General features: G+C 36.2%; 1 long non-coding RNA gene across 1 annotated transcript in view; it reads left to right on the top strand.

Annotated features, from left to right (window-relative positions):
* LOC129210530 (uncharacterized) overlaps window positions 1-23,177 on the top strand; it is a 38,043-nt gene that overhangs the window by 2,582 nt on the left and 12,284 nt on the right. The window contains exons 2-3 of the long non-coding RNA XR_008578563.1: window positions 9,748-9,993; window positions 22,953-23,039. This is a non-coding gene — a long non-coding RNA (uncharacterized LOC129210530). The remainder of the gene's footprint in view (window positions 1-9,747; window positions 9,994-22,952; window positions 23,040-23,177) is intronic.

Raw genomic sequence — 23,177 nt, 5'->3', positions numbered from 1 at the left:
ACACCATACTTTTTATCTTGCTGATCCTTTTGATGTTTAACCGCAGCCATCCCATCCATATGTAGCTAAAAGGCGAACATTCCATCAAGGTTTTTAGCAACACAAATAGTTTGGTTGAACTGCTTTATATTTCCAGATCAAGATCGAAGAACTGGATAGTGGGAAACCAAGAAATGTAGTTGATACTTTAGAAACCTTGCTATGCAAGAACAGCAAAATGCATACTTAAAGCATATAAACCACCTTCTCTTACCGTGGAATCATAAGACAAGCTAGTGTTTTATTCATCTGTAGTTACAGACTGATTCAGAAAACCTTTAACCATGCCATTGAAGATTCACAAAATCAGAAATACCAATTACATTCTCTTTGGATTAAGAATATATAAAGAAATTCTTAGAACTATTGCTATTGACATTCATCTTAGGAAATCCTTTTTGTTACTAAGATGACCTAACCAATTTCGCTAGACTGAGTCTTTACTTCCCCAACTCTCTCCACAAACAACAGAGGTGAACAGGAGATAGTAGCCAAAAAAAGGGAATTCACATTTCTTAACTGACGCAGTGACAGATGTCACCATGAACGATTTGCACAAGCCTCTTACAAGTTTATAAGTTACATAAACTTTGGGATCAATTAAGCTACCACCAGCATGCAGATACCTTTGTCAGAGAACTTGGAGGTCAAGGTAACAGTGCCAGCAGCATTCCAATTGAAGAAAAGTGCCATATACAAAGAAAGTGACAGTGAATTGAAATAGTTATCATGAATTTACCTACACTGAAATACAAGTAGAGGACTAGTAGAACAAAGTTATCAGACTTTTTAGGAAACAGAACTTTTACAGATTAAAACTTTACAGTACATTTCATCAGACATCACCTTCTGCTCTGCTGATACTAAAATATCTCTTACGTAATTTTCAGGTTGATATTTAAAAATGAACTTGGAATGTTTTCTTCACTATTGATTTAGTAAACAGTATTTGGTGGGAATGGTTCAAGAATAAATAAGCTTACAGTGTGTTCTGAAAAGTCTTGACCAGAATCCTGAAAAACAAATTTTATATATGACTTCAGTTTAACATAATGCTACTGTATTAACATCAAAGTTTACTTCATCAAAATGACCTAGGGAGACTCTGAAGTCCCCATCACTGAAGATTTCTAAAGTTAAAGCATGTCAGAAGCAGCCTTGGTACATTTAGTGCTGTGACAAATATATCTAATGATGAGTTTTTTAAAAAACCCTACTGAATGAGGAGTCTGTGTTGTGTCTGGTCACTATTTGAATGTTGTCTGGGAATTAGAGTGCAATTGTCTAGTTCTGATTTTGTATGTCAGTAAAAACCTACAGCAGAGTGAGGAAGTCTTGCTCATTAACATTGAAGTTAGGGGTTTGTTTAATATTATGTTATTCTTAGAGGCACTACACACACAAGTACAAACCCGCATGACACTGTAATTAGAGCTGCTGCCAAAATTTTGTTAGAATGGATATGTTCAGATGGGAAGCCTGTAACTATGAATGCACAAGCAGATACTAAATGAACATTTGCAAAACAAACACTATTCAACACATGTATGGTTTACTCAAGTATTCAAGTATTCCATAAGGTATCCTTGTAAAATTGATTGTATTTAGTCTGCTGTGGTTTGTTGTTACAGTATCATACCTTCAGGAATTTGGCACAAGTATAAACACTAAGGGGTGATCTAATCTGTTTATAACATTATTTGATAATGTTTGTTAGGCATATGCAACATGTTTATACTTTCCCTTTTGAGATGATGTGAAAAGTCTAACATGTAACCCTGAAGAAAAGCATAAGCTTCAAGTCTTTTAAACTTTATGCTTCTGTAAATTAAGGAAAAAACCCAATCCAAATGATAAATTGTCTTTTTAAACACTTCTAACATACCATCATGCACAATAATAATAAAAAATTAGCATCTAGGAGAGTCAGTGTCTCTTCAGTATGCATGTATTTCTCCTGTCAACATTACTCAAACTCATCAGGCGAGAACACGTTCTGAACTCCTTGAAGTTACAAGAAATGTTAGAATTGGATGAACTCTTGTCAGAGTGAAAATGGCTACAAACAGAGCCATTGCTATTACAAATCCAGTTTGTTTGCATTTGTTGGATGCAAAAGAAAACTATGTCTTAAAATTTTGTTTCTAGAAGCTTTTCATGGTGACTTTAGGTTAAAATAAAGTTAGTAGATTAACATTAAGAAATAAGCCTTGAAATAATTTAGTTTTCATTGAAGCAATTGATTTTAGAAAAATGATACTATGTACATCCATTTATCTATTGCAACTGCTCGTCCAGTTCTCAGATTAAAGGCACTGAGCATACACCTTGTCTACTGGATTCATTTTTATGATTCACATTAGAACAAATCCAACAAATCCAATCCTAGATGTCTACTACTTTTTGCTCCACATAGTAAAGAAAATCCAAGCAAATAACTGCTCAGTTTACCCTTTGCATCCATTTCTACTCAATTAAGTAATTCAGTAGTAAAGAACATTGTTCCACTGAGTTAATGCCAGACATTGTTGTAATACTTGGCAGAAGTCTTAAATAGCATGGAAAGTGATGTAATACCAACTCAACATATGCCCCAGAGACTCCTGTTGAAAAATTACACTACTGGGTAAAGTTAACAGTCATATTTTCTGCTTTAAAAAAAACCAAGCGTAATGTATATTTATTGGTGAAGTTGTCTTATGGGCAGCAATTGCCAGGTCATACTGACAACAACTGCTATGCTGCAAGAATCCTACTGCTAGATTGGTTTCTCTCTTTCACAGTCCTTGTCAGAGAAAGAAGGGGTGTTGTACATCACTTTGCCAGGATACTCTAGTTCATAAGAACATTGTGAACAGATATTCAGCAGCATGCGCACTTGTTAACAGGAAGTGAAAATTTCTCCTATGATGCTTCCTTTTGTTGTGATTTGTAAAAATGAATTCATACAAAATATTAGCCATTCTTCATATAGGATCCCACAAGCAAACCACATTGTGTTGGGCAGACAAAAGGAGGATAATTCCTTCCAAAAAAATGGAGACCAAAAAAGTGAGTTAAAATTTGTAGAAGTGCAGTGCTCCAATGCAGCTTTTAAAATATCGCACATAGTACTGAAAATGATGAGTGATGCATCTGCTTTGAAATCATAAAATAACTTATGGTGTGTTGTAATGAGTTACTAGGAAGATTTTAAAAATACCTGAAGAATAAACATAGAAGTATATCAGCTCCTAAACAATAAGTATTTTCTCATCATCCAAAGGAAAGGAACTAGTAATACAGAAATAATGAAAGAAAATCTGTTAAATGTAATATTCCTTTAGTAGAATATTATTCAGAATTTCTGCTGAGGTATCAGCAACTCTGGGCAAATCACAGTAAGGAGAAAGTGACACACTTTTAGGTTGTTAGATTTCTTTATATCTTTTACAAGTAATCATGTATTTGCCTAGCAGTTTCTGTCCATAAAACTAGAACTGAAACTGATTTCGTGGCATTTTCATCACATCTGTAAAATGTGTCCATGAATCCTGAGAGAGTCTGTGCCAATGACTGATTTTTATCAGATTGGCTGCCAAAGTGAAAAGAAAGAAACTATTAGGATAACAAAACATAAACCAATGGAGATTGCTGTCATATCCACTAGCCAATTAGTTTACAGTCTGTAAGGGGAGACCCCTTATTAGTCCTAGAATCAACACTTCCCATGGGTCTGATCTAATTGGAGTTTTGCAGGGCATTTTGGCTGCTCTTCTCTGATTTGGCTGTTCCACTTTAAGAATGTTAAACGTCTGTGTCAACAGAGATTAAAAGCCAAGGGTGCCCTGCCTCCCCAGTTCCTGGTTTACACATCAGGCTTGAATCATTCTGACTTAGTGAACACTTACATGAAACAAAACAAGGAGGTTTATTCCAAAATACCTACTAGCCTGCATGAGCAGATCTCAAACAGGAGAGGGAATTAGGCAGAGGTCTTTTCTGCTTAGCGCGTTCTTCCAGATGAATGCACTAGTGTCTGGGCTTTTGGATGAAAGGCAGCATTCACTTCCAACTTCCTTTTCTTGCTTACGAATCTAGCCAGTCATGTCCTAGCGTTTTGCATTAACACTGCTTTATGAAGTTTGGGAACCATCAAAAAAAGTGTTGGCCTCTAAAACATTCTACTTATTTCATGCCTTCCCTTAAACTGTATTTTTTGACAGGTTCTGATGAGTACAGTCTCTAGAAGATTAAGATTTTCTCTTCAGTTTTAGAAAGTTCCTCTGCAACATAGGGATGACAACTTTAAAATGGTAGAATTATGTATTTTAAAAACTTTGTTTAAAAAAAAAAATATTGTGCTGTGGGTTTTCTTCCATAAGTTTTCTGATCCACTGACCGCTATTTATAAAGTCTGAAACTGTCCAACAGCCCTCATATCTACACAGCTATTTCCTTTTTGCCTCAATATTCAGAGTTGACTCACTATCTTTCCTTCAGGCTCCCTCATGTTGGGCATATAGTGTTCTTAACAGGAATTAATGTACTGCTGGAAGAAAACTTAAAGTTGCGAGCAGCAACTCTAAAACAGAATTGATATTGTCAAGACTCTCCACCTCCAGATTCTTGAATATTTGGTCCTTGACTAAAATTTAGCCAGTTTGTAGTTCCCTTGCCAAATTACAAAACAGAATGCATGCTTCTTACCTGGACTGCATGTGTTTGGCAGCTTGGATATATTTGTACTTCAATCAAAATGCAAAGTCCATCTGAAAACCATGGTGATGCGTACTTCATTGGTGTTAATATTGACTTGGCTCTGAAGCAGACAAGACAATCATTTGCTGTGTGACATCTTGGGTGTTCTAAACAGCTTGACTGAAAAAATCATATTTTTGATGTGAAAATGTGGAAGAGAGATCAAAAATTCATATAAAGAATACAATTTCTTATTTATTCCTGTACATTTGAATAGTAATATTAACGTGACATAAATTTAGTAGGAACATCTAGAAGAAATGGATTTTTTTTTAAAATGACATTTCTTAAAGATTAAACTTTCATTTGGCTTCTTAGAGGTATTTAGTCTAGTTTACTACGGAAAGGAGATTTGTGCAATCATAGCCCATACGTGCCCCATTAACAGGTTGTCAGCACACAGGCTGATTTCAGACAAATTTGATAAAAGGGTAGATACACCTTTAAAGTAATTAAGAGCTTTTTTTTTTTTTTAAAATAACTGCTGGGTAGAGAGTACCCTTACAGGAGAGTTAGAATGAAGAGACACTCATTCTGTCCAGAAGAGAGATCTGAGAAATGCCACAACTGTAGCTTCCATCAGTTTGCAAACAAGAGCCAGGTTTCATTTGTTGTGATTCTCACAGAGCTGAGTTAACAAAGGGAAAGCACCGTTATTATCCCAGCATCTCCTGAATTCTGAGGGTAAGGATGGCACATGAGCAATTGGAGTCTGAGTTGGCTCCCAAAGCACAGCTAGAGTCCAAGTGACAGTCTGTGTCAATCACCTCTTTAACATTTATTAGCTGTTTATCATGAACGGAATTATTCTGCTGACTTGTGTATTACTTTGCTGCATCCTACAAGTATCCTTAAATAATGACAGTCTTTTACTTAAGTCTCAAACTAGAACTTACAGCTTTTTTTGCATTATACAGCATATAGAAGAAGGAGGAAAGACACCATTTCAGTGCTAACCTCACTTCAAGTTGATTATCTTTGTTCTTCCTTTTCCTCAACACCCCATAGTGCTCCATTTCCTCTCAATATGCCCTATTATTATCCCAGCTTCCAGTGTTGCATAAGTGGATAAAACTAGTGAAAGTATCCTTTAATTTCTCTCTTCAAATGCTGTGTCAGGCCAATGGCACTTTTCATGCCAGCTACAGTAAAGATGATGTTTCTGTGTTATAGACCCACATAATGGGCTGGTAGCAATGGAGACCAATGTAGCATTAGACTCTGTAGCAATGAAAGACTGTAGAGAGAGTTATAGGAGAGTGAAGTTTGACAGATGCTTTTTTGATCTTTGAGTGATGATTTACAGAGAAAAATGGGAATTTTCATATGACATTGCAATTAATAGTATTTCATTGGTACCAGCTGAAAGTTCTTGTGGCCTAGGACAACAGAAATGCTATTCTGATGTCACAAAAGCTAAAAAATAACTTTTAATTCTATGAACAAGCTGTATTAAATCACAAATAACAATGCTATGGCAATAAAATCCATCCTAACAAACAATACAGATAAACAGAGGCTGCACAGAATTCTTTAAGGGATCTCGATCATAACATTCTGCAGCCCACAGATTTCTTTAACAAGTTTTTTTTATATGCCTGCAGCAGACATTTGCAGGGTGATTTCCCTAATTGTGTTAATATATTAGTACAAATCTATGTGTGGTAAAAATAATTTTTCTAGACCTTAAACATCTAGCAAAACACTGAAGCCCTAAACAATTTGTGGTTTGTAGTTAATTTCATTGTCACAAACAAAAGATGCCAGACTCGTAGTTTTCTCTAGTGTCACACTTCTAGTATATGGTTTCACCGGGAGGCATTAACAATGAATCAGTCAACTGCTCTGCTTTTATTTAGACAGGTGGAGTACAGATATTAAGCTTCTACAATAAACAGATGCCTATCTGAATTTGACAGAATTTTTTTAAAATTATATTTTTTCATGTTTTTCTAAGCTAATGTGAACACTGCGCGTATCCTTTACTACAAGCTGGGATTACTCACCAGATCTGCCAGTCCTCAAAATGAGTTTTTTAAAAGGCCTTGCACAAGTCAGTAAAAAACCAGCTTATCCCTTTGAAGGTTCGAGACAGGGTAGTATTTTACTTTTCAGGAAAGATAAGGATGAAGCATCAGGAAGCAGTTGTATATATGGAGCAGTGATACTTAAGGGCAGCCTTCTGTTCAAAATTATTATTTTAGAGAAGACTTTCTCATAGTTATTCAACTTAGGTTACTGGCATTGACAAAAAGTTATTTTTTAAATAAAATAATCTTCTGGAAGTTAACCTAGTGGAATTGACTTAGAAATATAACAGCACACCTTGCTTCTATCAATATATAATGTATGGACTAAAACAGCAACTTTCAGTGTGACAAAAATCTGGGTTAGCTATAAAATGCCAATACCCTGACAAAATATATTAAAAAAGCACCTGTGAAAAAATAGGCATTAATTATAAACAGTCTCTAGTGGCTTAAGCTACAGGACTGCTCTTTTAGTTCACTAGCAAAGTACTCACTTGGGAAACTTGCGATATAATTTCAGAGCAGTTTCTCAGATGAGTTTTCTATTTCAACAGCTAATTGAAAACAATTTGCAGAAGCAGCCACGTTCATTCACATTGTTAACCAATTAATGATCTATAATAGGGGAAGAGATCCTGCTCCCATGAAATCATAGAATCCTGTAATTCATTTAGAGTATTTTCAATTTGGTATTATTTTGGAGAGGAGGAATAGAATGTATCCACCTGATAAATTTACCCTTTTAAACATCAGAAATATTGAAAGCAATATACTTCCAGAGTCCAAACCAGATATTATTGTATGCATTAACAGAACATAGCTTCCGTACCATATATAATCCAATATTGTGCTAATTGGATTAAGAAAATATTTAATTTAACTAATTTCTACTGTAGCACGTTAAAATAAAATGTATTTAAGTTAGAAAGGTTTCTGCAGTGTCTTTTCTCAGATATTTACTGTTTTGGTTGCATTTTTACTCAAGAATTGTACTTTAAAAGTGTTAGCACTGAACGTAAAGGTTTACATTATTGTAAAACCTTGAATAGCATTGTAAACCATAAGACAGCTAAACTTACTGAACAATATTACAGAAAAAGCAGAAACTTGATGCCTTAGATATCAGAAATGTATTTTCTATGAATAAATTGAATTACACAAAAGGATGTGTAGTGGACAAGAATTGCTTCCATGTGGATCTGCTGCCGGAATTGGGACCTTTGCCAGCTCCTTGGGGCAGGATCAATTCTCTTGGGCATTTTTACAGTTTCCAGAATGGTACGTTGAAAGCCGTTATGATGAACTGATCAGCTATTGGTACCCTTTTGCACTGATCAGTTATCTTTGAGTATAAAGCTGAATATTAATAGAATACACAATATTTACAGAAACAGTAATAGTGTCAGTAATCATTACTATTTGTGGCACTAATCAGGATCTTCATAATTTTGTAGTTTTCAGGAGGAGTAGAAAATGTTTTGGACATTAAATAGACTACAGCTATGAAAGTGCAATGCATGTGTGTCCAGACTGAGGGGAAAAAGAAAATCAAAGATAATATAAAAGTACAAGGGAAACATTTGCATTCTTTTACTTTTTCAGTTGTGGGGGTTTTGTTTTTGTTTTTTTACTGGTGTGGATAGGTTGATAAGGCTCTGATTGACTGAACACAGCCCACAGAGCAGAATAAAATAGGATAGATTAGGATTAAATTCTTTTTAAGTTAGCTATTTAAAAGTATAGAAATCCTAGTTTGCTAGAATGCGGGCCTGGTTCTTTTTGTGGGAAAACTGGGAGCTAGAATGGGAGGCAAATGTAAAGAGTAATATTTATTTCTGAGAAAGTAAGAATGTAGGTGTTTGCCCAAGAGTAGAGCAGTTCTATTCCAGTTATATAGTTTCAGGGAGTATTCAAGTCTGAAAAAACACAGGTTGAAAGAAAAGTATTGAGATTGATAATAATTTCTATTTTAATAGCTTCTGTCTCTGGGATTAAAAAATCTAAACTGAAAGATTGTATAGTACTAATAGAAATGTACACTTGACAATAAAAGAGAATATGAATGTTTTTTAAAAAAATCCTCAGATCTTGATCTGATTGAAAACTGTTCTAAGCCTAACCCTCTGTTGTTAGGCATCTCCTTACCATAGAGCTTCTGACTGGAAAGCTTTCCAGGCAGAGGGACAGACTGTTTGCCTATATCTCGTTTCCTACTACTGAGTTAAAAAAATTACAGTCCTACATATTCACAGATTGAAATTTATATTCCTAGTGCCTGCAAATTTAAGAGCCACACGATAACATAAAATCTATTTGAGGAGATTTATTGTAGAAATCTTTGTTTTCCAAATCAGCAACCTCATTTTTCCTCCAAACTTGAATTTTAGAGGATACCAAAAAAATTAAATAAAAAATTAAAATTAAAAAATTAAAATCCTGTCTGAAGAGAAATGAGTGAAGCAACTAAATTAAGCAACTAGACATTAAGGCAGATTCAGAATAGCAATAGTTCTGATGACATCAGTCTTGAGTTACAGTTTTCTTTTATGAACTCTTCCTTATAGATGTAGGACAAAGCATCTTCAGAATTTTTTCATAGTGAAAAAACAATTTTAGTACTATTTCCGCCTAACTACTTTTTTCTTTTAATCAGCCCTGAAGAAGTTAATCATCCATATGTAGCATATTCTGATTATTCTTGTTGGACTTTTTTATAAGGTTTATTGAGAAAGTGTGCATTCTGAGAATTTTAAGGAATGCTCTTTGAAATAGGTTTTCTTTTTGACTATTGGGAGGCTTAGGTGCTATCCTGGCTGTATAGCTGTTGGCTAGATAAAACCTCAAAATGAGGCTGAAGAACACAGTGAGGAAGAAGGGCCCCAGTTAATGAAGGAAAAAAAGCTTTAAAAATGCCCTTGATATGCTTTTATATCTGCAGTGGTCAAGATACAGAAGAATAAGAGATGGCAGAATGGAAGCTAGAGATAGCTGGTGTGTAACAGAGCCTAACAGAGGTGAGAGAAGATACATGTGAGATGAAAATCAGCTTCTGCAGCAGCCGTTCCAGATGGACTGTTGTGATTTACAGAGCAATCAAGACTGTAGGAACCACTGACTGACACCCTGCTACTGACCTGATCTTTGTCTCTGGTGGAGCTGAGAGCAACTGGCAGCAGAAAGGAAGGTGGGTAGTTTATTATTGGTTAGGCAGTGCTTTTGCTTTTACTACACAAGATGAGCCATGCGTTTCACTTTGCTCCAGCAACTCAAACAATTTCATGTTCTTTTTGACCACTGTATAATAAATTTTACTTATTCTTAACGCAGCCTACCTCTGTGGTTGCTGCTAATTTATTTCTCTGTCATATGAGTAATCTTGTTGGTCTCACCAGCTGGTCTATAAAGAAAATCTGACTTTGTCATGATCTTCCCCTTCCCATAGCTGGTTTAATATTGGTAGAACTTGATCACACAGCCCCAAGTACACTGCAGGCTTTTCTTTGCATATCTGCCTATGAGCAGCGAATGTTTTGGGCTGCTGTTCTATTTTTATGTCTTATATCAAAATCCCACACTGATTTGACACATTTTTGAAGTGGCCAATAAAATTTTCATTTCAGCTATTGCAAATATACCGCCAACCTAGAGTTAGGTCTTTCAGTGGGAAAAGCTTACCTTAGGAGCCATAAAGTACTTGTCCTTTTTCCTTCCATCACCTTGTAAACAAAAATCTGTGTTTTGCTTATACCATGGATTTATCTTTTCAAAATGACCAATGCCAAGTGAATAATCTGGGAGGCTTTTCACCTCTGTGTTCTTGCATTGACTACCAGATACTATAATAATCTTCCTTCAGTGGCTTAACACATGAACAAAAAAAGATGTCACTACATGATTCTCAAAGTCTCAAACCATAATGTTTTGTACTATTCTATTTCAAATTAGAGTATTTCTCTATACGCCTTCCACAGAGTCTGAGCTTTCTCTAAGAACATTAGAAAAATTTGTTTAAAAATGGTGAGCAAAGAACCCAGAATACTCTGAGGGGCATTATAACCTGCAGGAAAAATATCCCATATGGTAAAATATTAAATCATAAACTTACTTTCTGTTGATTAACACCAACCAAAACCTAAATGGTCTTTTCAATTTTAGGGTGTAATCAAACTGATCATTTTGTACCAGTATATATTTGAATAGTATTAAAGAAAGATGAAGAAAGATTTTTTTCACTGCTGTTCCTGTATAATAAACTAAAAAGACTGTATTGAGATCTTGAGAATAACATTTGCAGACCTATGGGTGCTTTAGGAATTCAGTTCCATCTGTATGCTCTACTAAGGTCTCTTTGCTATAGGTACATTATATATTTTTATGATACTAAAGAGGGTAACAATGCAGCATGCAACAAGGGCACATTGCTAATAATCCCATTCCCATTAAATATTTAGAATTCTGTCATATTTCATAATCGGAAGATAGAAGTAACAAATTACAACTCCATGCTGATGAAAATGACTAATTAAGTATTAAAAGCTGTGAGAGGAAGCCATTGCTTGAAAACAAAATCCTCAAAGGAAGAGAAAAGATGCAGTTGCAATAATTTCTAAATTTTTTTTCCTCCTTGATTTTTTGTTTTCCTATTTCAGTACTAGGACAAGAGCGGAAATTCCTGAATGCTAAACTGTCTGTAATATTGCAAGAAATAATTTGATCTCTCTCATGTGCTCCCATCTATAAAATGGAAATATTACCATTTATGTAGGCTCAGGACAGCTTTCATCGGAAGTGGTAAACCTTAGTACTACCCCTTAGTTTGCAGTGATGCCCCTTAGGTTTTGCACCGAGTCAGACCCTGAAACAAATAGCAGCAGCTCTAATGCTATTGCAGTTGATGGATACAATTCTTCGGTTCTGTGGCTGTTATCACATCATGAGATTGGATCTATTCATCACAAATTGGGTAGTACTAACAGTGAAAGCTACAGCCCCAGCAGGCTCCAACAAAGAATGTATTTGAGCTTCCCTCAGCTCTCGAACAGTTTTTAAAGGTTTAGCCAGAGATCCTGACAAGCAATACCAAACTACAAAGCTATGTCCACTGTTCAGCAACACCTACATGGGAGAAGGGGAGCAGGATCTGAAAGACATGTGGCAGTACCAGTGAGCTCTCCACCATTTAAGCCACCTAGATTGCGGTTTGCTCTCTGCAGTCAGATCAGAGCAAAGCAGACATGCTAAGGCTGGGCTTCACAAGTGATAGATAATACTGGTTATAACTTTGGATGACAAAACATCGTCCATTTTCCTTTTTTGAAGGAAATAGATATATAAGCACTAGGAATTACATGTTATAAATACTTTCTGGGCCATCTTTCTACTAACAGATCAGTTATGAATAATCAAATTTGAACTATTTTCTTACAAAGTAGTTGCACCAAAAATCTAACCCATATATGCCTTTGTAGGGATCTACAAAGTAGATCAAAGTAAAATATTCCCCAATATAGTACAGTAGTTGGATATACCAGAAGTTCAGTAATAAGCTTGCACCTATATTTTAAATCTTATCACAGAAAATGCGTAAGTATTTCCAAAAGACAAAAGAACACAATTTTAATTATCAGATATCCAATGTATTTTACACTGTACGAACAAGTTGTGGACAGCGGACAAAACTATTCTATACTTCTTTTGACTTCAGACTTTAGCCTTCTTCAATCTGTAATACTAGTATTTTCAGATTAGTGTTTTGTTTCTGAACTTTAGCAATAGAACTAAAACCAGTTAAGAGCCTTTATATTAAATCACATATCATACCCAGTGTTAATTTGATATGGTGCAGCACAGAGATGTCTACAAGTAGTGACTGATTCAATACCATCCATAACACATTTTTCTGTCATTTACTTCCTTAGTCTGGATATACAGATGATGTGGGCTTCCTGGAATTTTGATGTACACGTTAAGATTTCTATTTAAAGTATTTTTTTATGTGTTTACTTGCTCTGCTTAATATGAGAGAAACTATTTTTAAATTTAAGATTTGCTGAATTAGGCTCTAAATCTCTTACACTCTCAACCAAAAACCTGATAGTTGTACACACTCATGGCATGTTAAATAGCTATTAGATGATTGTCCTCAGGGACAATCTAAGACATCCTCTCCTTAGCAATATGTTAATGTCCCACAAGCTTTTTGAGTAGTGTAAGAATTTCAGATACTGACTCTCAGCATTTGATCTATTGGTTGATCTGGTTATGCCTGTGAGTGGCATCAGATAGATCAAATATAATGATGAAGGATTTATAAATGATTGTGTAACACAGCAAAAAGACTTCCTAAGAAACAGGGTAAATCTCTGGGCCAGCATAGGCAAAGCTCCAACAATATGGCCAAGAAACTGCCAATTAGTTACTAATCAACAGTATGCTATTAGTTGTAGGTGCTCAAACCAGAACTATTGCTAGAAAAACATAGGTTAGAAACAATAATGCAGCATTTTCAAAGTAGGTGTTTCAAAATATCTGCAAGATATGTTGTATTTTCCTTTATCACCTGCTCAATGCAAGAAAGAAATGGAATATTTCATGCTAGGATTTATAATCTCTGCGGACCGTGCCATGGTATCAAAGATGAAGTTAGCTACCATCTGCTCCATTTTATGCAAAATAGATGTGGCCCTTGAACTTCTGGCAATTTTCCAATTCAATCCTCTCTACAGATTTCTAACACTCCTGCTTTACAGGATATCCTATTATTCAGCACAGACAGTAGATTTTACTATTCAACTATTTGTTGACCATGTGGACTGTGACACAGTAACAACACAGAAAAGTATCTACTCTTGTTTGTGGGGTTTTTTTTTTTAAACTTAGGAGAATGTTCTGAAACAGTATACATATGTTATATATACTTTTCATTATAATGAAACAAATTCATTCTTTACCACCAGATTTCTGCAAGTGTAACAGGAGTGCGTAATTACTAGATTTTACCCTTTTAACCTTTGATTTTATTTTTTTAAATACACAAATCCTGTTGCACTGTTAACTTAAAGACTAAAGGCTTAAAAAGATGATTAATACACAATTCAAGCGAGAAGCCTGATGCAAACAATTTAGCAAACTCAGCCATACCATTGCAGTGAACTAATTTTGATTTTATTGAGAACTTGCAGATTTTAAGTTCGTTTCCAAGATATAATTCAACTTCGATAATGTAAAAGGATAATCTGAGTTGTCAATACCTCTTAAAAATCCTAGTTAGGCAATTATATTTTTACATTTATTTTCATGCTGGCATTTTATTACCTGAGGCTGATTTAATACTTTGCAGTTATTGTTAGAAAGAAACTTGTAATACATATATATCTTCAGAGATTCCAGATGTGGTGGAATGCTGTGGTTCTCTGTTCAGAATGTACTGCAAATTCAAATTGTGTTTGTTCCATTTCAAGTATGTGGAACATGCTATTGATGTTTGCATATTAAAAATTCACTTGTGCTTGGTTTTGCATTTATTAAAAATGAGCAATAGATTTTTTCCAAAAGTCACACCCTGATCTGCCTATAAAATATTTTTTTTATTTTAAAATGTTGGACCAGAACATGAAGTATAACTCCAAGAAGCCATTTTTTTTAAATCGCATTTTTAAATTTTACTGCTTATTATCAGAAAAGATAGGAATCAAGAAAAGCAAGCATACAAAGGTAAAATTAAATCACCTTTTGAACTCTCAATGTGCACATATTTAGGATGTGATCCTAGTAGTCCTGAACAGTTTATCAAATCCAGGGGCCCATTCGTATTCAGATAAAGTCTGTGATAGCAGGGGTTTCTTATCTTCAAAGAAGGAGAGAATTCAGAATCTTAATACAAAGAAAAACCCCATACTCCTGATAAGAACTGTAAATCTTTCCTTTGAAGACTGACACTACGAAGAATTCCTGCTCAGAGAAGCCAGAGCAATATTTTTAAGTAACAGTGCCTGGACTTAGGTGTCATACCTTGCAAAATGCAAATATTTTGATGAGAAAGTATGCTAGAAGGTGGAACTTCTGGGAACTAAGACAGTTACTGTAGCAGACTCAGCTAGAGCAGTAGCAATGCTGGAAGTGGCAGTCTAAACAGAACTCCCATGGTTACTGGCATTTTCAATTTGTTATTTCACTCTCATCATAGACACTTTTATGTCACAGTGACTACTCATTAAAGGATCCCACAGCACTTCTGCAGTAGTGACTCCTGGTTTGAAGGACTGATGGCTTTTCAGAGACATTCATAGTTTAGCTCCTTATGATGGATTTCAGCATGATGCCAAGATTTTAATTTTGCAGTGCATTAAACAACAACTAAATAAAAAGAGCAAAGTATTAGCTATACTACAGATAATGCCCCTCTTCTCTCTGCAATTTTTTTTGCAGAATGTTTACTTTACAGATTATTATTCTGACTGACAACTGAAGTTCTAAGGCTCAAATGGGTCCAGGTGCATATCTACTGTCACACATCTCAAACGCTGTTAGTCTATTGTTCCTTTGTTAAATGCTAAGTCAAAAAGTCTGTAAATGCTATGGGGCATGGAATGTGTGTAATTTGTCTGCAGAACAAATAAGAGACTATGTGCTTCCTTTTCTATATACTTGTTAGATCCTGGAACTGAGAGGGATGCAGCAGAAAGCATTTAGGAAGGTTCCAAAGAGACTGTATACTTTTCCTCCAATGTGACCCTCCTGCTATATCATTCACTTCCAAATTGTGCAGTTTTGTTCTTTAATTTTTTCCCCAACTTCCTTCCAAGAAATGTTTGAGCCCACAGGATAATTTTGAAAATGTTTATCTTCAAAAGTTACTAACTGAACTTACTTTAGAGGGGAACATGGCTGGCAAACACAACAGAGAAGTTCTTTTTCCCCTGTAATGATTTAGCCTTTGATGCACAGACAGATGGTCATGATCTCCTCCTCCTCCACCCATGGATTTTTCTAAAATGACACCCAAGTTTTTCTTGGCAGCAGTTAGAAAGTCTGGCAAACAGCTCACTTCAGATCCAATTATATTGACCGCATTAATGCAAAAGATCAGCAAATGAAATGTTCCATATTCATTTGGAAGTGATGAATTAAAATTTGCAATGAAATAAGATAAACGCAAATTAGAAACAAATGCCAGCTACTTTCGTCCACCCTTATATTTAAGGATTTGCTGTGGCCCTTTTTTTTTTTTTTTCACTGAGAACAAACGCTTCTTGAAGACATAGGGCATTCTTATAGTACTTCTTAAGGCAATAGCACTTAATAGAACTAGATTTCTGAGGATGTCTTCATAGGCAGAATAACACCCGTTTGCTTTGAGTGTTTTAAGGAATACTAGAGAATAACACTTTCCCTCCTTGCTCCAGGGACACCAGCTCTTCAGATGAATGTTATCTCTGGATTATCAAAGCTTTTCACACTTGTCTGTGTTTGTCACAAACTCTCCTGGGCGCAGGAAAAGCAACCAGGAATGTGACTAATTCCCTATTCAAGGGCTTGTAGCTGAATACTTTTTTCCAAGGCAGTACCTACCATCCAATGTACATTTCTTTTACAAGGCAAAAATAAGGAAATCTTGCTGGCAATTCTTTTTCCACCCAGTTACAGGCTAACTTTTTGTTGGTACTGTGTGCTGTGGCAACTGCATGTTAGCTCCTGTCTGCTGGTAACTGGTGGGTAGGTTAATACTTCTCTACCAGTACATGAACCATCACAAATAGCTTTGTGTGTGGCAGGTAAATAATGTCCTCTAGGGAAAGGTATATCTTTAGACAGTTATATTCAAATTATTTATTTATCACCTCTGTAGAAGGGACCATAGGTAGAATGTTTGACACCTGCTGTATATATATTTATGTAAATATAAAAAAGTCCTATTAAAAAACTGTAATTTTTTTCTCCTAAAGTATAAATACCAAGTTACATCAGTGAAGATGTCTTGTGATGACAATTTGTTCTTCTACCCAGACACCCAGACCATCTCTAATTCTGAGTCTGATTCATTGCCATGAATAATATAAAATGAATTGTGCTCAAGGTGTTCACAGTTCTGAGCTATCTAAAAGACATTCAAAATTCTTAGATACTAAGCTGTCAAACCAAAGACATCTGATCATTCTGCTTGGCAGAAAAATTCTGTGCTTGTGTAACTGTGTTTAGAACAATTGGACGTGGGCAACTGTATACTAATTCCTAACATTTGTATTTATGCACACTACAGCAAAGTTATGAATCAAATCCCTTATTTCAGGTGTCTGAATATATTTTAAGGAAATGTCCAGCATTGAATCATAGACAACAGGATTTGAAATGACATCTTAAACCTAAAGCGTGTCCAGTCCTACTTTTTCATCAATTCTTATCTTTGCCATAAATATCACACCCTCCTACACTGTATGTATTCATTACACAGCTGCAGCTCCTCCTCTAAGCTAGCTAACACAGCTGTAGCTATAGAGTGCAGACCAGATGGCCAGTCAAAATCCTGCTTCCTATTGTCTGCAGAACACAGTAACTATTGCCAATAATCTCTGCTTCTGGGCCCATACCTTGTGTGTTTTAATTAACACAACCATTCTTTCCTCAGTCAGAAACTGGCCTGTATCACACAGTTGACACCAACATACTTCCTTAAGGAGTTCTTCTACTGCTTGATTAGCATCCTCAAGTCATTTTCCTCCTTTTTTGTAGTAGAAAAGTTTACTTTTAAAATATAGTACTTTTCACCTGTTTTAGCCATGCTGTGCCTTAACTCCTAAAGATTTGACTATTTCAGCAAAACAAAAAAGAAAACAAAGCACTTTTTTCTGTCCATACTTTAAATATGTATCATTTCCACAATGACATATATATAATGAAATGACATACATATGAGCAAATTCAGAAATGAGGAGTTACAGATAGCACCAGTCTTACAGTATGAAACAGGTTTGGCAGTTACTCTACAGCAGTCAGTGGAAGTGTGGCCATCAACTTGAGTCAGCTGCGAAGGCTCGTGAAGGGGAATAGTGGCAACAGCAGCTTGTGAAAGAAATGGGTAAAAGAGCTTGCCACACTGAAAAGATAAGAAAGAGGATCATTTTTCTGGTGGTATAGGGAAGGGGGTCTTGGTATTAATGCCTCATGTAACTTTATACTGATTGATAGGCCTGGCTAAATATGTACTCAGTTTTTATTAAGGCTCTAACATTTGAAATCGGTAATACATACAATTAGTTCCCGTGTCACAGGAATAACATTAAAATTACTGATCAGTTATTTGCTTAAAATCTTTTGGATTGGTTGAGGGTGGTTTTTTTTTTTTTTTAGACCTGCTATCCACTGAAAGGAATTTGAAAAGCATATTTAAAAGTTAAAAAAATCACATTCCGCTCATATTTGGAAGCATAACATCAAAATACCTGAGTTTTCTGCATCTGCTTTTTTAAGTGAGCTATTTTGTTTGCAAATTCTTTGCACTTCTCCAAGCCAGTACAGCTGGGGCCTCACTGTACAAACATGTTTAACTCCATGATCTGTGCGAGTTTTATTGCTAGTAATCTAATCAAATGTCATGAGTCCAACCAGTCATAGTATAGACCTGATTTTCATGGCCTCTCTGCTATACCTTTTGTTCCATTTTCACAAGTATAAATTCAGTCCTGTAGTAATTTTAAAGTATCAATCATTTTAAAGTGCAACTGTTGCTAACCTGCGTGCTCAGCAATTCTTTCTTCTTTTTATGCTGTTTCATTTGAAGGAAAGCCAAATATTTCTGTATGGGTAGCTTTTGAAAAGGAGGTAAATACTCCAACACATCTGAATGACACAATCTCTAACATTTAGGGGGAGAAAACAAAGTCTAAGGAAGCTGAATTTTAAACTGTGTTTATTTGAAATGTACAGAGACATAGAATCATAGATCAGAACTATTCTGGTTGAAATGATTCTTTCTCATTCTTGAAAATTACCCTTTCATAAAGCAGTAATGCTTACAAACCCTGTGCAGCAAGCAGCAGATAGTGCTTGTCCTCAGAACATTTGAAAGAGTAAGAACTCCCTGCTAATTCCAAAGAGAAGCTTCTCAGCAACACCTCTCCCTTGTGGAACTCCTGCAGCTTTATAGACTAGCTTAACAACACTTGCCTATTCAAGACCAGAGGGGAAGATGTGCCAATGGGGAGAGATGCTGGCAGCCAGTTTTGTCAGCGGCAAGGCAGCTAGCTCAGTCACCTCTGCTGCTTACTGTGCAGAACAGAGAGGGAGAGATGTGGTCTCATTTAGGACAATTCCAGGATGGTAATGTGTAGTCAGCCCGACTCTCAGATTCCTCCTCAAACACACCCAAGTCAGGATAGACATGAAACACTAATGTGATTTGGTTGTAGGTATCTCATTTGCACCATTAGGCTGTGAATCTCTAACAGCTTCATGCTTAGTGGTCATGAGGCCTCACCCTATTGAATCAGTTACAGTTATTCAATCTCAAAGTAAAAGGCATAAATCATTGATGGCTGCATTAAAGAAGGTAGTCTAATCACAGAATATTTGAGGTTGGAAGACACCTGAATTGTATGGAGTCCAACACCCCTGCTCAAGCAGGGTCAGCTCGAGTGGGTTGCCCAGGGCCATGTCTCCAAGAATGGAAACTCCACAATCACTCTCAACAACCTATTCCAGCGTTCAGTCACTCTCACAGTAAGCTGTTCTCTTATGTTTAGATGGAATTTAATGTGTTTCAGCTTGTGCCCATTGCCTGTTGTCCTGTCGCTGAGCACTGCTGAGAAGACTCTGGCTATGCTCTGCTTAAAAAAAGGAAATATAACATTTCTGATCCTTTTAAAATGTAATTGTTTAGTAGCACCTGGAAATACAATCTACCTTCAAAATGACATAAACATGGGTAAGAAATGGTGGGATGAACCTACAGTCATGATTACAGGAAGAATCTTCATGCTGACCATCCTGAGCACTGCTTAGCAGTGCCTGTAGTAAAACAACTGATGAAGAGCGGCATGAAAGACAGCGATCAGCCTGGACAGTAACCTTCCTCATGTCCAGGACAAAGGCACTCCTTCATGCAAGAACTACAAGAAATCATGTTAAAATGGGTACATTATTCTTTGCAGTAGCAAATTTCTGCTAGGTAGGGAGTCAAGAGGAATTGGAAGAGTACTACAAATTATCTGTGCTTGTAGTTATGCTATGGCTATAACAGATGTCAGCAACCTGGGGAATGCTCTAATCCTTCCTACTTAGCAGTGACCGAGAGGACTAGGGTCACCCTCACCACCATACCCTAGGTGCTGTAGTCACTTCCCCCATTAAGATTGGCAGTTATAGGTGGTAAGCTGTTGCATCCAGTTTCATTCATTCTGTACTTCCTGTCAGCCCTGTCCTGAAGCACAAGGAATTCAGAAACCTAGAGAGTCCATCCCTTTGAAATTGTTACCTATACTCAGTGAGACACTATAAAGAACTATGCAATACAGCTAAAGTGGTATCTAGTGATCTTGTGCTGACTAGTCTTATTGAAAATTTCCCTTTTTATTCCAAGAAGGTTTTGTTATGTAAAGGTAAATTAAACAGCTGCCAGATTTAAATGGTGCAAAACTTCAACACCCAATGCCACCCATAGTTTTGATACTGAAATGTGAACCATTAAAAACCCTGACAGACTTTGCAATCATAAGGCCACTGCTCAAAACACTTAGAAAAGTGCTGCAATTTTGTATTAACTCTTGCTTGTATCCAAGATATTACCAGATTTTTCTGTCAGGAAGCCCAAGGATTTTTTTTTAAGTGAAAAGGCCTGATTAGAAGTGATATTTTCTATATAATTTATTGAAAAAAGATAATCTTAACTTCATGAAAATGAGGATAGCCAACACTTGCTTAAATCAAACAGAGTTCAGGAAGATCCTGTGCAAGCTTCTCCTGTGCAGTGCTGCCAATTGATTTCAATTCTAGCTTGAAAAACAACTGCTATTTTAGCCCTGGGCCTCTCCTTCCATAGTATTTTTGTGGCTTAGACAAGTATACATCACATTCAGAATCAAGTCCTCTTTTTTAGAAAGCACAACTTATATTCATTCTCATGAATCACAACCGGGGAGGGCTGCAAAAGGGTGCATGAAAAGATTGTAGTTAGTTTTCAATTGTCAATAATATTCACATACAGACTCTCGTGATCTTTCAAGGTGATCTGGGTAGTGTGTAATTTCAAATTAACCCTGAAAAAGTAATGGTTGTATCACCACTTAGAAATCCTGTGTACTTCAGAGCATGAAGGTCAAAACTAAAGGAATGCCTTACAGTATTATCACCACTTTTATGAATTAGAGGCTTCTTGTGTTCTTGTACTGCTTATTTAGGCTATTCTCTAGATGAAAGAGTTCTAATTATACAGTAGGATCTTAATGATACACACAGCCTCACAGAGCCTTCTGGACAAAAGTAGCTGAAACGCAACACAGATTACTCATATTTTCATGTCCACGTTAGCTGCTGTGATTTTTTTTCCCCCCCCGGTAACACTTCAGTAAGTGACTAATTCTGTACACAACCATGCATATGTAAGATAGAGCACTCACTTGCCTAATGCAAAGCATATGTACCTGGAATAGACTACAAATTCAGATAGACCCTGAATCTTTTAGCCTGTAGAAAAGAATGCAGTTGCTTTAATATACATTAAAGACTGAGATTTGGGCCACTAGAGAAGGGCCAACTATGTAGCAAAGAGCTGAGGTCAGGAAAGAATTCTTTTCTCCTGTTGACTGCAGCAAAGCAGCTCATTTAATTTAGGCTTCAAGCTATATGAGATACAGCAAACATTGTTTTGAACAATATGCTTTTGGCAGACTTAACAATAAACATTAGTGGCAATATGTTTGACACTCTCTTGCATTTAATATACTATAGAAAAATGGCACCTCATAAAATTATGACTCATTCCTAACACTTCACAGATAAATGACTCTAAGATTGATTTTGTATGGATGCAAAAATTTTTATTAATACTTAACTCTTTAAAACGTGTTTTAGAAGTTGAAATTGAGCAATGGATGGACAAGGCAAGCTGCCATTCTGCTTAAAAATCTCTGAAAGGTAGTACTGAGAGCTTCATGTTTTATAAAAACATTTGTTCTATTCTCTCACAAAAAAATGGGAATGTAACAGTCAAGACTTAGTTAATGACTAAGATGTGCCTCAATCATGAAACATGTTTCTTGCAGTAATTGTTTTCCAGTAATTCTCTCATTACTTATATTCTAATACATTACAAAATAGACATACGTGTTTATTATAGCAGTTGTCTCATAAAAGTCATATCTCACTATTTATTACAAACATGGCTACCTGGATGGCATCACATATTGTGTACTTTCACACTGGTCTGTGTAGACTCCAAAGCTATCTGAGTTCCTGAGGAACTGGGAACAAACTACAAGCCCGGAAGGGGCCCGTCAGTCTAGCTGCATCTTACCCTTCCATCATGAATGAGGACTTCAGTTATTTAATTACAAGCTTTCCACATTTCTAACACTACAAGAATTCTTTTCACAATGTCTCTCCTTAGGGATGCAGTTTAAGCACAAGGTCAGGGAACAGCAAAGTTGGTCCCTAAGGGAAGTTGAGCTGGCAGCTAAGGGGTGGCCACAGTGCAGACTAGGCAAGGACCTCACCATCAAGGACGCAGTCCCACGGCACCGGAGACAACAAGCAGAGCAGGATGGTAACAGCAACAGGTCCTGTCAGTAGTACTGTGATCATCAAGCAAGATGGGGTCCAAGGTCCATCAAAGGATGCACTACAGCACCTCAGGAACAGGGTCAGCAGCAGACACACATCAGATACAGCTCAAGAAAGAAGTAAAAGGCCCAGCCTGACCTTAAATGGAGTCACTGGACAAAGGTGTGGAGAGACCTCAGGTGAGGCTGGTCAGAGCAATTACTGAGAGAGCTTATAACTGCACTCAGGGCCCTAACACAGAACAAGTTGATTTTGTGATATGATTTCTATGCTAGTAGGTTGGTTTTTTTTTTTTTTGCTATTAATAACATAATGAGGCTACACATGTAGAGAAAACAGGAGAACATTTACACATGCTTTTTCATTCCCCAGATTCTTTGTTATTCTGGAACAGCCTTTGGACATAAATCACTGTTCTCTAAGATATCCAGGATCATTTTCCTTCTCCTGTAATGTTTGGTGAGTCATTTATGAACTTGACTTCCTTTCTGATACATGGTGCCTTGAATACTCATGAGCTTTTTGAAATCCCTTTTGAAGTGATGAATTGCCTTATAACTACCTCTAGAATGTGACAGAATCAATTTTCCTCATTTT

Source organism: Grus americana, chromosome 10 (assembly GCF_028858705.1).
Source record: "Grus americana isolate bGruAme1 chromosome 10, bGruAme1.mat, whole genome shotgun sequence".
NCBI lineage: Eukaryota > Metazoa > Chordata > Aves > Gruiformes > Gruidae > Grus > Grus americana.
This window is presented reverse-complemented; position numbering and strand designations above follow the sequence as displayed.